At 34.3% G+C, this 12,428-nt stretch overlaps 1 pseudogene; it reads right to left on the bottom strand.

Moving 5' to 3' along the window:
- Positions 1–1,678: 1,678 nt before the first annotated feature.
- LOC111507427 (MAP/microtubule affinity-regulating kinase 3 pseudogene) lies at positions 1,679–2,602 on the bottom strand (annotated as a pseudogene).
- Between the last annotated feature and the right edge of the window lie 9,826 nt (positions 2,603–12,428).

Below are 12,428 nucleotides of genomic sequence, written 5' to 3'. Positions count from 1 at the left end.
TGGGATGAATACAGTTTTATAATTTGTTTCTCCGAAACGTTTTCACAACCATTATAAAATATAAAATTGCTAGTTATGTGCGTTTTATTAAATAAATAATTTTGTTAATAATTAAAATTAAAATATGTCTGACACTGATAATTTAGAAAGTAAGAGTGAGCAGCCTCTGCAAAGAAAGCAATACAAGTCATAAGTTAATTGGATTTTTACATTAAATAACTGAAGTGTGCATTTATCTGTGCATTGATAATGTTACGTCCAATACTTATGTAACATACTTCAGTTATGATGAAAGATGAAAAATACCAGATACAATAATGATCTGCATCAATTTGGAATTGATGCGAATTTTGTAGACTATCTGCATCCGTTGTTCCATTTTGGGGACTATTCGCTTCTGTAGCTCCACTATTCAAGCATTATGGACAATAACTTTAACCCATAATGTTCTAACCAGTCCTGGAAAACAAACAGAATTTTTTTTTACTACGCCGCCCTTGCCATATAAAGAAACTGCCGACGTTCGGTAACTATTCAATTTTTATTCCACTCGAATTGACTTCGTATATATTATACTCGAATTATCATTCAGTTAATTGGAATACCCGAATGCTGACTGTTCGATTATGATATCATAAATTTTTCCAGCTGGTGCTGAGATATCGCGTACTTGTAGGAGAACTAGTACCTTTCCAGAAAAAACTAGGACCATTATGGTCCTTCGAGTTGGAAACTAATTAGTTTAACATAGTCATAATAATTCTTTCCCTGTTTGTCTCGCGCAACTTTCAGAGTTTTTTGTAGAAGATTATTTCATTTCAATTATGTGCCAAAGTCGTTAATCCTGTTTTCGCAATAGTACCACTCTTCATTATAGCGCTTTACTAGATACTTGTCCATTTGAAAGTTTGTTATGTGCGAATAGCCGCGCTCGACGTTGATTTTACCGAAACGTGTGTTAGCATTACCGTAGACACATTCCAAAATTCAGAAATAAGTCGAGGAGAATATTGCAAACATTTGATTGAATCAATTTATACATGAGAGCTGAGTAATAACGATGTTGAAGTAAAATGCCTTCGTTTTATGTAACATAAGTGTTACATATGTTACTCATTAAGTCCTCTTGTAATATTGGTCATTGGTGAAAAATCAAGAAAAGTGGTTCTTTTTAGAAAATTGAAACACCTCTTACATGAATTATCACAAGAAATTTCAGGTAAGTGAAATATCATGGATTGAATATTACAAAGTTCATCACAAAAAATATTTTGAGCATTGACAGAACAAATGTCTCTTGGGTAGTTGTTCGGCTACATCTGTCAGATTCTTTGAGTAAGACTCAATAACTGAAAGCGGAAACTTATTATTCTTTTCTATTGAATACTGAAACAAAAAAGGGAATAGGTACAAGTACTACGTTCCACTTATTAGAAATAGAAAATGCGAGAAATATTGGTAATTATTTAATAAAAGATGAAAAATACCAGACACAATGATGATCTGCATCAATTTGAAATTAATGCGAATCTTGTGGACTATCTGCATCCGTTGTTCCATTTATTACATTTTGGGTACTAATTGCTTCTGTAGCTCCAATATTCGTCTGCCGACCAACTAGAGTAATATTATTATTACTATTAATAGGCACTTGATAGTGTACCTGGTGTCCATTTTTCTACATAGGATTTGAATTTTCAGATTCCTGATTCAACCACTTATCGGATCGGATTATCTGTAAGTTAGGCCTTTTGAGAGGATCTCTAACCAAAAGAGTCTTCAAGATATTTGCACAGTCCGTGCTCACATAAAAAGGGATCAGACATTTGCCAAAAAGTACTTGCACCCTTATTTCTGGTAGTGTTGAACCGTTAAAGGGTAAAGTACCTGTCACGAGAAAGTATAATACGATGCCTAATGACCAAACATCAACTTCAGGCCCATCGTATTCTATATTCATAAACATCTCAGGTGCTGCAAAATGTAGGCTACCACAAAATGTATGTACTTTGATTCCCGGGGTGAATTCTCTTGCGAAACCAAAGTCGGCAATTTTTACGTTCATTACGCTATCAAACAATATATTTCCATCTTTCAAATCCCTGTGGATAATCTTCTTCTTGTGGCAGTACTCCACCGCAGAGACAATCTGTCTAAACTTTGCCCTGGCTTCCGTTTCATCCATCCTACCGTGGCGGACAATGTAATCAATCATATCACCCCCCGAGGCGTATTCCATAACAATGTGATAAGTCGTTTTCGTTTCGATGACTCGAAATAATTTCAATATGTTCGGGTGGTCTAACATTCTCATTGTTCTTGATTCTCTGTATAATTTCCACATTGAATCAGGCTTAAGATGAGTCTTGTCCATGGTCTTGATCGCAACCTTCTTACCGGTGAGTTCGTCGATGGCCAGTTTGACTTGTGCAAAGGATCCTTCGCCAATGGTCTCGAGTAATTTGTATCTGCCAATTGTTGTATCCTGCTTCTTCATAGAGTTTTCTCTCGTAGATGCTGAGTCTCTCTCAGTCGATTCGTCTGCATTGTCATTTCTGGGAAGTGGAGAAACGTTCCTAAATAGACTTCTGGTGTACTCCATTTCGAAATTCACTTTGTATTTCTGATGTTTTTTTGTACAAGAATCTTCTTTTCACAACAGACCAAATATTTCTTGCTTATACACAAACAATGATTTCATTCACACAACTCGTTGATCATATAATATTGATAGGTATAATGATAGAATCACTACTGGTAAGTTCGTCAAAGCGATGTGTTATATACGACCAAGTACCAGCTTAGGTACCTGAAAGTAAGTAGGTAGTAGATAATTACCTGCTTAGGTACCTGAAAATTGGTGGTAGATTTTCAAGTATCTTAATTGAACTGGCTCAAATTAAATTATGTAAATTCTCTAATTGTTGGCAAGCCAAATGAACCGAAGACATACATGAGTTTCTAGACACCCGTCAAATTTTTTTGAAATTCGGGAAATGGTAAGATTTTGATGAGTATAATAAAAAGTGCGAGTGTGAAGCTCAAAAATGTATCGGTTTCGAGCTACAGCAGGTCAAAGTTCCATGCGTAAAACAGTACTTAACATCAGTGATAATTCAGAAAATGAAATGAGAACCATTTTCTGCAAAAAAATCATGAAATTTTATTTTTACATTATACCATTTCTGTCGTAATCTGTTCTTTTATGCATATTACCTGTACAAAATAATTCCGATGTTTGACATCTGCCAGGCGTCTCGTGACGGCTTACAATTTTTTTATAACAGAGTATAAATCTACCCCTTGAAGAGGAAATACCAACACTATCAATTTAGTAAATTATTATCAGTATCATAGTCGTATTCTATACTTGTAGACGAATGAAAACCACGAAAACTCCACCTGAAAGTATGCCAAATAATTATGAATAATATTACGACTTTGGGGTGATAAAAACAAAACCCAATCTTATTTCAATTATGTATATTTCTCTTATACTCTTTTACATATAGTAGATCTATGGTTGCGATATAACAAAAATAATTCGGATCATAATATTATAACTTATATTTCAACTGATCTTAAAATTTGACCCCTTGCATCTACAAACATTGCACTGGATAATTATCATAAATCTTTACAATACCTACAATTGGATAGAATATGAGGATTTTGTGGGTTTCATGATATGAAGTAGCCTCTCTTTCCGATAGGAATGCTCCTTCTCGAGGAGAAACACATCCTTTAGGAATAAATGAACTCTGATTGTTCTGAAAATACCACAATTTAACTTTTAATTGATTAAAAATACAGCTAACTTTTTTTTGTACATTGTTTCACTCGTCAGGATATTTATTTGAATTTTTATAAATAGGTGGTGGCCACTGTTTCAATGCGGTTATACCCATATAAAAGTATTCAAATTGTGAGAGATGGAGAGTCGAGAAACTGGCAAAAAGTTGCAGAATTTATCAAAGCTCTGTCAGATACAAAATTATTTAGTTTTTTTTTGTTTTCTACTGTTATTTGTAGAAACAGTTCAAAGAAATTCAATATCTTCCATTCTGATTATCGGTTTTCAGCAGTTTACTCCATGCGAACATATCTTTTCCATACTCTTTTCGTTGGTGTAAAAATATAAAAGTTGCGTTGTGAAATAAAAAAGGGTGGGTTATGATGTCTACAAAACAACAGCGATATTTATTCGTCTGTACACTAATTTCCAGTAACTTATCAGAATGATAGAATTTATATTTCAGAAATAAATTTGGCATACCAACTTATCTTCAACTTGATCAAGTTCTGGTGAAGTAACTTGTGAAACCGCTGAACGATGCCTATGAGAACGTAAGTGACTAAGACCATATTGATCTCATTTGTTCTTCCGACCCATGTGATTTGAAAATACGGTAATTTGATTGTATGTTTATTGCAGAAAAACATTTTCAGAATTAATCTTGACAAAAAAGCTTCAGATGATAAATACCTATGAGTACTTATATTTGAAAGGTACTGAAACCATCAACGGTAGTTGATGAGGAAAGCATTATGGACAACATTTTTTCAACAACTTCAACCCATAACGTTCTAACCAGTCCTGGAAAACAACCAGTAGTTTCAATTTGAAAAAGATTCGTGATTCAGGCACCTGTACCAAACTTCATGACAAATTGAGCAGGAATTCCTTTGTCTAATTAATTTTTATTTATATCACTTTCTAAATAATATCCAATCTTTCACAAAGAACTTCAATGGCTAATAAAGGTATTCTGATTTCATTAGTCTTATCAGGAATAATCAATATTGCTCTACAACTTTTCACTGTAAATATGTATGATTGCTGAAAAATTATTTGTTGTCATACAAAACAAACAAAATGTTTCACCGACCTCTTATTGGAATCCAAGAACAGAGAGAAGTTTAATTCAGCTGTAAGCACGTATACAGTGTGTAAAAGTCAAATGGAATAAATTTATTATTTCGGTTATGGTACATATTTTAACAAAATCCCGAAATACGTCAAATTCAAATTATGATTTGACATACTTCAACGGAAAAATGCTACCCCTACCTTTAACCCCCGTCGAATGACAGGTACAACCCCCAATTTTTTAATTGGGAAGTATAGGGTTTTGATATATCGTTTGTAAGGTTTCATCATTTTCTATTCAAAAATGTTATCGCTTTCAAGATTATTGCAACAATTAAGATAATATTAAAATCATGTGGTTGCCGAAATTCGACAAAATACACTCAAAACTCATTGCAGTGTACTCGAAACTTATTTCATGTTGAGGTTTTGATAATAAGAAAGTGAGCAAAACCATATCAATGTTCTTTCCAGATGGTATTCTTTGAAAAACTGTGAATCATTTCTGTGGCAACGTTAGTTTAAAACGCCTTATCAACTTGTTTCGTATGTTGCAGCATTAGTTGTCAGTATTTTAATTTAAGTTTAAAGTTCGTTAACTTCAAGTCTGACAAATGGTTAGATTAACGGAAATGCATAAAGTAACAGTTTCACAAATGATTGGTTACGGGAGTAAAACCTGAACACAACAGGAAGTATCTGGTCTATTTCATGAGAAATTTCCTAATTTACCCCGTATTTCAAGGAACAATAAACAAAATAGGGAAGCAATTTGGCGAGTTTGCGATTAGATCGGTCACGCTGATATGTTAAATAATGTTACAAGACAGTTTCATTTGAGATTAGGATGTTACCAAGACATTCGCGGTGAACATTTTGATTATCTACTTCGTTAACATTCATAGTTCTTTTTCGTATTCTACATTCATTACGTTTTGCATTACATTTTAGTTTTTGAGTGTATTTTATCGAATTTGGGTAACCACATGATTTTGATTTATTTTATCTTAATTGGTGCAATAAATTTGAAAGCGATAACATTTTTTTTATAGAGAATGAGGAGACCTTTTAAATTATATTTCACAAACCTATACTTCCTATTTGAAAAATTGGGTGTTTTACCTGTCAAGGAGATTGAAGGTAGGGGTGGCATATTTATGTTGAAGAATGTCAAATTATAATTTACATTTGACGTGTTTCGGGATTCTTTAATATGTACAGTAACCGAAATAATGAATTTATTCCATTTGGCTTTTACACACTGTATATTCACGTTGAACTAATTTATTATACATACAATGATTTTTGACATATTCAGGAGAACGATAAATGTTGTGATCCATATACTGTTTTCTGATATTTTCAGACTTACGTTTTCATATGTACATAATGTACATATGTAGAAAAACTCCAACTAATCACAACCTGAGCCAGTAAATAACTAAATTCATGGTCTAACACCATACAGCGCTGTTTCGACCCATCATAGGTATCATCAGTGGTGCTAGGCTGAAACATTCATCGACAGTAGTTGATGCTTGGCTTCGGGAATCTTGTTCACCATAGACGGTGTCTTTTTAGTGGAATATGTCCATGCTCACTCATAACTGTTCATCTATTAAACAATCACCCTATATATTCATACGTTTTTGTACTAGACAGAGCTTCGTGAACTGCACCATTTTCTTCAAGCGAGTTTTGTGAAAGTAGCAATTCTGTTTATCCAGTGGTGATTTTTTTCTTGTGTATCTAATACAAATTGTAACTACCTCAGTATTATCCCAAAATAAGCTATTTCAATGTTGTGAATGTGATTTCAGTACAATTAATGAATTTGCAGAGCATTACTTTCAATTTTAGATATGTTGTCGATAAAAAAATTCTAGACAAAGTATATTTTTATTGATTGATTCATTTCTCTCGAAAACCTGTTTCTTCTGAAAATATGTTTCGTTTGGGTTGTATTTTTTGATTTGGGAATCATGTCGTAGCCAGACCACATGATACCTGTTCAATAGATTTCCTGCCAACCAACCGATGATGACACTAAATTTAATATGTGCCGTGTGTTCTCTGATATGGAGGTTTTTTGCTCATCCAGTTTAGTTCAACCAACCCACTCTTAATAAGAAACAAACTTCCAACTGATTTGGAAAACTAAAAATATTTGTGTGGAAAAATATGTTGGCTAAACTAAACGCTCCATAAATAGTAGTTTCAGGGGACATATGACACATCTTAGCTTTGGAAGAGCAGGACAATCTGATAATGTAATCATATATGAACTTGATTGTCAAAACATGTGCCCATTCAGCTGCTGGTTTCGATGTTACATAGTAGCTACTGTAGATAATAATGATTTTGGCGTAAAATCGGAGTAGCCTTTCTGTAGCCTTACTATAGTATATTCAAAGAAGATGCTTGAAATTACAAAGTGTCTTTAAAAAGATAGATATAGTACGACTTTAGGTCAGATTGAGATTCAAACGTATGTAAAACAAATATGTACTTTCTGTGGTTTTTGTTTGCGAACACATTTATGCTTTTATAAATGTTTCCATTAAATTATGGATATATACTACAAACATTGATATAGGGACCTAATATCTACAATTATCATAACATCCAGTGCATGAACAAAAGCGACAGAAACAAAAACAGATTGTCTCACTAGCTAAATTCATCATGGGATATATCAACACTAATATATATTAACATTTATAGACAATTACCGTCCATATTATAGAGTATCTATATTTATATATAAGTGGATTGTCATGTTCCAATGTTAGGCCATTGAGTATATTTATAGACAAGCTAGGACATTCAACATACGCAAATCTAAATGATTGATTTTGAAAGGAAAGTCCTTGCATGGAAAATCGTGGAAAACCCTTCATCTATTATTGATTGCTGACAAATTTTTCATGAATATCTTCAATCTTAATATTAGGATTCTTAATATTAGGTTAGAGAAGATCACCTATATTTCATCTACGTTGGTAGATTCATTCCAAGAGTTACTGATTTTGTAAAATTATACATTACATCTTCTATTCTGCAAGATTTAAAGATATGAGCAGGTGACAGTAGAAAGATACGGATATATGATAGGCCTGAGTCACCATTCAATGATTAACTTACCTAGATAATTCATCAATTCAATGTACCGATATAAAAAGTTTCCAGTTAACTTAGAGTAGTTGTGCTAATCAAGCTATTTCTTAGTTCATGTCAAATAAGGATGTTCCATCTTCAACTGTCCGTTAAAATAAATTTCAAAGTAGAATAATACGTCAAGTAATATTTCTAGAGAGAATCTTTTGAAATTTTTCAATTGAACCCGTTTTTAAAACGGTTGTGAGAATTTACCAAATGACTCGTGAGTTACAGACCAATGATATGATGTTGAAAAATTCAGAACCACTCTCTTTGAAAATATCGAGCATAAACCCAAGGGGATCTTCTTACACAAAAGGTATAAGCCAGACCTATGGCTGTATGTATACCTTAAAATATATCCGGAACATTCAACACCTAAAAGCAGATAATGGATCTTGAGGATCTAACGGAGCCACTTCGTCTAAAGATATATATTTTAAGTAAAAAAGAAAATTGGGAAGATTCACAAAGAGATCGCTTCCAATGTTAATGTGTCGTGAACTTGTAAAATCTGAATTATGAGAAACTTGTTTCAAAATAAGACTTTTCCTTCAACCTGCTGTCGTTTCATTATGAAGGATAACTTCTAAAAGTCGAAACGTGTGCGAACTGTGGATTACCGATGTCTTATCTGTCGATGTGCGATTGAAAGCACGGATCAGACGATACACATTGAACACCCATCGTCCCAGAGTTGAGATCGAACCAAGATACACAATAGGAACTTTTTTTAAAGACATCCTTATGGCTCTCTAAAAGCGAAGCCTGTGCGAAAGTAGCGATTCGCGTTGGATTTAAATTGCTGAAGATCAAATTCATTTGGAAAAATATTCTCAGGAATTTTATTCCACATGAACGCAGTTCTCCAGATGAAAGAGTTCTTCGAGAGTTAATTTCGAGGTGTACTGATTTGAACCTCAAAACGATGAGCAGTCCGTCGCGTATTTCTGATAGGTACCGCTCTTGGTGGAATCAAATGTGCCAAGCCACTTCCCGTGAAACTATCTATAAAAGAGAGACAAATCTCCAACTTTTCGTCTATGTTCCAGGTTGTCAAGATTGCAAGTGACTTTCGTGGCTCCAATCAGGCAGATGGCTCCTTTTTGGATGGAATCCAGGAAGATATGCAACCTCCATCTGCCAGTGAAGATGTGCATCTTCTGGAATCCAAATGGAATGACGAGAAAAGTGTACTGTCGTCAGCAAAGCAATATATTGGTTTCTTGATTTTTTCCTATGAATCGTTGATCTGTTTAAAATCTGTTTTTCCGTTAATTAGCTGTCGCCCCCATACGAACGACAACTCTCAGAAATTGAGAAACTTGTGCGAGCTAAGGACTAACGAGGTCTTACCTTTCAACGTGTGATTCCTGACACGGTTGCAGAATCATCCCAGCTTCAACCAGATAAATTCTCTCGAGAAAAATATCTGGTCGAGGCAGGAATCGAACGCCCGGTCTTCCGATTGTGAGTCGGGCGCACTACCACCGCGGCTAACTCCATACTTGATAATCAATAAAAAGAGGGTTGGAGATAATATGGATCCCTGGGGAACACCAGCGTTGATAGTAAAAGTATTTCAGAGATATCCATCGACGGCCACTGCAAGAGTGAAACTTAGTAACCAAATGGTTACCGACTGACAAATGGATGCATTTTTTTTGTATATGAATTTTCGGATCATCGATCAGGCAACAACAATGAAATCCCTTGAGAGTGTCTAATGGTAGACAACGAATTGAACTGGTTAAGTCATGTCAAATTAGTAGATCACCAAAGCTGATTCTATTACACCGGCCAATGAGAGCGTAGCAATTTGTCACATGACCAGTTTGTTCGGTTGGTCACGTGTACGGCAGAGAATCGAGCAGCGTTATCGGGGTTTGAAAGATAACGATTCGAGCGCGCTTGGAATAATATGAAAACAATACTATAAAGTCTATCCATTCCCAATTGGAACATCAATAAAAATAAGAGTACAGTCATAAACATTTCTTGCCTGTGGCCCATAGTCGCCCAGATAGTTAGTAAACGTTCTATCGAATGTAGTTGAGGAATAAAGGCTCGGCTAGCTGGACTGGCTGAATACTAATTTTTTTGTCCGTTTTACAATATTTATTTATCAGTGCCGTGTGTTCGTGGGGTTAGGTGAGGTAGTGAGTGGTTTTGCAAACCGATTTTTGAAAACTTTTTCTAGAGATCAATTACCCTAACACCAAACTGATATTTTTGCACTCGACGCGCGTTTCGCTAACAAGGTTAGTATCTTCAAGAGAAGCAAATTAATACTGAATCTAAAGACAAGGGTTAGCTGTTTATATACCTAAAGTTTTTTGGTCCGATGTGGACTTTGTTAAATGATGATTATCCGAATTGATTTTTCGGTAATTAACTAGTGGAACCACTACCTGAAAATTAATTTGTCCGCTTTTTAATATATTGTTGACAAATTAATTTGCAGGTAGTGGTTACCTCGAATTTCGAAGTTTTTCATAATTACCCATGGTGGAAAAATTCAGTTGAGATAACTTTTTCATGGGGCGATCAATTGCTATGATTGTAAGAATGAGTAACTGAAAAGCTACCACTGAAAAATAATATGCCGACGCCTATGTCGGGGCGGGAATTCCTTCTCTGTGTTGTTCCAATTGGTATTGGAGATACTATACAAGGTGTGTGTGGTGTTAAAGAAAAAAACATAGCTGCCAGCGTTAAAGAAAAAACATGGCGGTACATTGCCTGCATGTTTTTTTCTTCAACGCTGGCAGCCATGTTTTTTTCTTCAACATCACACACACCTTGTATATTATTGTTTTCATATTATTCCAAGCGCGCTCGAATCGTTATCTTTCAAACCGCGATAACGCTGCTCGATTTTCTGCCGTACGCGTGACCAACCGAACAAATTGGTCATGTGACAAATTGCTACGCTCTTATTGGCTGGTGTAATAGAATCGACTTTGGTGATCTACTCAAATCGTAGAGAACGACATGAAATATTTTCATATTTTCGTTGAACTACAAAAAAGTTAATGATACTTTAGGTTCCACATAATTTCTAAGAGAATCAACTTTATTTCATCAATCGATTTAGAAATAGCAATATTGATATAGTTTATATATATTTACCCACCCATGAAGAATATCCAAATTATAGGAAAACTCTGAGAAGTTTTGTCAAATTCAAACAATTAACAAACAAATACCTTCTCATTAAATTAAGTGAGTTTCAACCTACTTTTTAGCTTTGGTAGAAGTTTGAACGGTAGTAGTTCGATGGGAAATCCTGATTTGACTGGGTTTAGTTATGATACATAATCTCTATAGGATATGGCATTTAAGCAAGGCCCATCTTTGGATATTCAATTCATTTATTTATATTGAATATGAATCTGGTTGTTAAATGATAGGATATGATATGAAAGGAGGATACCGGAAAAAGTTTAAGATAAAAGAAATGTGTTCCTAATTCTTCCGTTAAGAAAGTGGATGATCTTCAGATGGTGCATGTATACACTTTCTTTCTCGAAAATATTATAATAAAAATGTACAAAATGTTGGTCCTTATAATCTTTAAAATATCGATATGACTTTGTACCATTTTGATCTATTGATATGATTCAATGAAAATGATCGAACTTGATATACATTTATGCCCAATCCCAGAAATAAATTTTGCAAAATATGAAATTATGCTGAAATGTTTTACCGTCATATGGTAAAGCACTCAAATATTTATTTTGAGTCTGCACTGTGAGTGCCACAATATTTTTTATCAACACCTGCATCATCATTTTTTCCTCTCTTCAGTATATTCTGAAAACAGATTACTCATCTTTTCTTCTGAAGAAAACAATGCTCCCACTTAAGATTAAATACCTGTTTAAATTTTGAAGTTTTGTTATCAACTGTAGGTATGTGTTTCTCTATGAACATACCCTCTCTTCATAACCTCAAATTATTGGGAGATAAAAATTACTGTTATTTTACTTTTATTAAAACAAAAATTTGTTTGCACTTTTAGAATCAATGAAGAAGTTGATAATGAACAGCAGCCTTCTCACAACGTGCTTCAGCCTTTCAATACTGACTCAGGTCAAAGGAAATTCGACGCGAATCAAACAAATCTAAAACAAGCACATTTCCTAATCACCAGAAATGCAATACTTTTCTCTTCGGGAGTTGAAGAAAAACTTCATCTTCTGAAGACGCCAACTTGGTTGGTGAAACCCGCGTTGAGAAAAGTATTACATTTCTGGTGATTGGGAAAAATGCTTGCTTTGGATTTATTCTGAGCCAGGTGTTCCAGTGTTACTTCTAATTATGAATTAAACAATTTGTAATACAAGTTGTAAGAGCAGGTTAGACACACTTTTGGTGTTGACACAACATAATG

Source organism: Leptinotarsa decemlineata, unplaced genomic scaffold, assembly GCF_025532065.1.
Source record: "Leptinotarsa decemlineata unplaced genomic scaffold, Ldec_3_MD MMD2_tig00003736_RagTag_RagTag, whole genome shotgun sequence".
Lineage (NCBI taxonomy): Eukaryota > Metazoa > Arthropoda > Insecta > Coleoptera > Chrysomelidae > Leptinotarsa > Leptinotarsa decemlineata.
The sequence above is the reverse complement of the archived record's forward strand: the minus strand, read 5'-3'. Positions and strand labels throughout refer to the sequence as shown.